The sequence below is a fragment of the Gekko japonicus genome, unplaced genomic scaffold, assembly GCF_001447785.1.
Source record: "Gekko japonicus isolate JY-2015 unplaced genomic scaffold, Gekko_japonicus_V1.1 scaffold41, whole genome shotgun sequence".
Taxonomy (NCBI): Eukaryota; Metazoa; Chordata; class Lepidosauria; order Squamata; family Gekkonidae; genus Gekko; species Gekko japonicus.
In genome coordinates, this window is record NW_015170888.1 from 25362 (window position 1) to 29083 (window position 3722).

A 3722-nucleotide genomic window follows, 5' to 3' on the forward strand; every position below is an offset into this window, starting at 1 on the left:
CAGTGTTCCCTCTAAGCTGAGTTAGTGTGAGCTAGCTCACAGTTTTTTAGCCTCCTGCTCACACATTTTTGTCTTAGCCCAGGAAGGATGGCTCGAGAGCAAGCTAATTTAGGCAGCAGCCAAATCACTCACTCACAACTTCAATGCCAGTAGCTCACAAAGTAGAATTTTTGCTCACAAGACTCCACAGCTTAGAGGGAACATTGCCTGGGAGCACTGCATTTTTGCGCACAGCCACATGCGGTGCCTGTACAGGGTCTCTCTCTCACTCTACAACCCGTTCCCCCCCCCCATGGGCATTTTGCAAGAGTGTTTATTGCTTGCATCCCGAGGGATAAAGGCAAAGACGGTCACTGGAGTTCAGCCTTCCCCAGGCATGCAGGGTTGGCTGGTTTTCCGCCATCATAATGCACGGGTTTACAAGAAAATGCCTATTCAGCTGTCAGGGGGATGACAAAAAAAAAGACAATTTTTGTGATGATCATTGCAGGCTATCTGTTCCGTTTGTGTGTCCCCCCCGGGGGGGGGTCTTGGTTCCCTTTCTGCCTTTCTCTCTCTGTGTTTCAAGGCTAGTTCTCCCCCCCCCACGCCCCCATTTGTCAATCTACGCAATCCCAAGTTTACAACATAATCTCCAGCAGCCGTTCTAATAATAACCTACCATTCGTCTGTCCCTATTGTGTTTCTCAGAGTCAGTAATCTGGGTACCACCGCATCACAGCACTTGAAAAGCGACAGTGCATTTCCATGGCAACCAACTAATCCGCAGGTGGAAGGTGATTGGGCACCTTTGGCACCAGAACAATAATTTGAAAGGTCTTTCTCTTTCTCTCTCTCTCTCTTTCTCCCCCGCTCCACTCTTCTTCTTATGCCTTTCCACTTCAGTGTTCTGCGGCGTCATGGATTTCATTGTGTTACAACTCCCTGCGCAGATCATTATTACCCATGAGAGGAAAAGAATATGGCAACTGGCTTTAGAAACCATGAGAGAGAGAGAGAGAGAGAGAGAGAGAGAGAGAGAGAGAGAGAGAGAGAGAGAGAGAGAGAGCTGAAAACATGTGCAAAAACCTTAAGGGGTCACATTATGAGGTCAGGTGCACTGTTTGGCCTAAGACAGTGACACCACATGCTACTTTCTGCTAACAAAAACTCTCTGGAGGTTGATCCAGGAAATCCCTATCAGGGGCCCCGGTCATACGGGCCGGAAAATGCAGGGCCGGGGAGCGTGGCTGTTTGCCCCGGAGCAAAATAATGTGCGACTGCGCGATCAGGTGTCCGGTTGAGGTCCCGTCAAGGTCCCGTGGTTAGGGGGGAGGTGCCGATCACACGACGCGGCAAAGAAGCGGGGTGGTGCAGCAAACGGGGTTGTGTTTTGTTTTTAAAACTGAAATGTGCGCATGCTCCGTTGGGTGCTTGTGCGCATCCCATGGAGACTTGGGGGAAAAACACCTTTTTGCGAGGGGACATGGGCGGGTGCCGGATGCCACCGGAAACGTGATCAGACGCCCGCCCTTGCCCTGCGGTTTCTGGAAACTAGTACCTCGGAGGTACTAGTTTTTTACTCCGCATTTTCGGCGGGAAGCCTCAGGTGAGCCACGGGAGCTCTATGCTTCCCAGATGTGGTGCTGTGATCGCGTCCAGAAAATCTGCCTATCTTCTGTCTCTGTAGCGTGGCTAATGCTCCGTGTGACCGGGGCCAGGGAAGGCCTGTGGGTGTGTGGCAGACAATCTACTTTGTGTGTAGAAGGTCTCAGGTTCAATCCCTGGTATCTCCCGTTAAGGACCAGGTGGTAGGTGATATGAAAGCACCTCCACCTGAGAGCCTGGAGAGCCACTACCAGTCTGAGTGGACAGGACTGACCTTGATCAGCCCTATGAGGAAAGTCCTACAAGGAAAGGTTGAAGGAGCCGGGTATGTTTAGCCTGGAGAGGAGACGACTGAGAGGTGATACGGTAGCTGTCTTCGGCCCCAGTCACACGGAGCATTTGCCGCGCTATAGCTACGGATGATAGGCGGATTTTCCGGGCACGATCACACCGCATCTGAGTCAGTTTAAGGCAGCTTCACTTAGGGAGGGCGTACGGCTCAGTGGCAGACCATCTGTTTTGCATGGAGAAGGCCCCCGCCGATGTTCCGTCGCAAACAAGGGTCCCCCCCCAAGTCTCCGCAGGATGCGCAAAAGTGCCCAATAGCGCATGCGCACAGACTACGGTAAAAAAAACACACCCGTTTGCCATGGAAGTGGCGCCTAGCGATTGCTGCTGTGATCGCGCCAAAAAAAAAGCAGATTCATTTAGGGGAGGGGCCATGGCTCAGTAGTAGAGCATCTGCTTGGCATGCAGATGGACCCAGGTTCAGTCCCCAGCACCTCTAGTCATAAGGCCCAGGCAGGGCTTTTTTTTGTAGGAAAAGCCCAGCAGGAGCTCATTAGCATAATAGACCACACCCAACAGCAGACACTCATTAGCATATTAGGCCGCACCCCCATTTTACCAGAAGTGTGGTCATCCAGCCACACACCCCTTTCGCTTCTTATTCTGTTTACCTTGTTTGTCGTCAAAACCCAGGGCCTTTTTTGTAGCAGGAACTCCTTTGCATGTTAGGCCACACACCCCTAATGTAGCCAATCCTAATGAGTTTCTGCTGTTGGGTGTGGCCTATTATGCTAATGAGTTCCTGCTGGGCGTGGCCAACTCGGGAGCCAGCCGGAACTCCGTTCCTGTGCGTTCCTGCCCAAAAATAGCCCTGGCCCAGGTAGGAGGCAACATGAAAGACCTCCACCTGAGACCATGGACAGCTCCTGCCAGTCAGTGCAGGCATTACTGATCTGGGTAGACCCTATTGGGTTAAATGAAAAAAAAGCACACCACACATTTGACTTGGAAGGACAGAAGCTTTACACAATATCCCCAATCCTCCCCGTTTCCCCATTAAGGGGGAAATCCTGTTGAAATAAATCACAAAGGCCTCGTTCACCCGGAGGACTTGCCTCGCTAAAGGCACGAATGTCAGGCGGATTTTCGGGGCACGATCACACAGCAACATCTGGGAAGCATAGCACACCCGTGGCCAACCCGTGGTGTCCCGCCAAAGATGCGCAGTTAAAAAGTACCATGGAAAGTGTACTAGTATCCAGAAAATGTGGGGCAGGGACGGGTGTCTGATCGCGGGAGCGCTAGTATCCCATGGCATCCGGCACCCGTCCAGGTCCCGACGCAAACTGGATGTTTTTCGTAAGCACATGCGCACAAACACGTAACTGAAATCAGTGCTGCTCCACGGAACTGTGCATGTGCATAAACGCGAAACGCTTGCCGCGTCACTTCTTTGCCATGTTCCAGCATCGCCATGTGATCGCCAGCAAACAGCCTAAGCCCGAAGACTTGGGGGACCGTCTGATCAGGCTACCATGCTTTATTTTGCATCCGGGCAAACAGCCATGCCTCCCCCCCCCCACATTATCTGGCCTGTGTGACCGGGTTCAAAGATGATCTGACTCCAACGGTAACCAGAGAAAGAAATTTTACTTACAAAAATAGAAGCACATCTTACATGACACAGTCATGTAGGTTACATCGAACTTATTGTGAACAGGTTAACTTGAAAAGGCTAACTTACTATGGCTCCAAGCCCAAGTAAGAGGAAGAGGAAGAGAGGTCGTCGGACAGGTGAAACAGAAGGCAAGCAAAAGGCCAAGGAGGCTCAGCATCTAAGAAGAAGA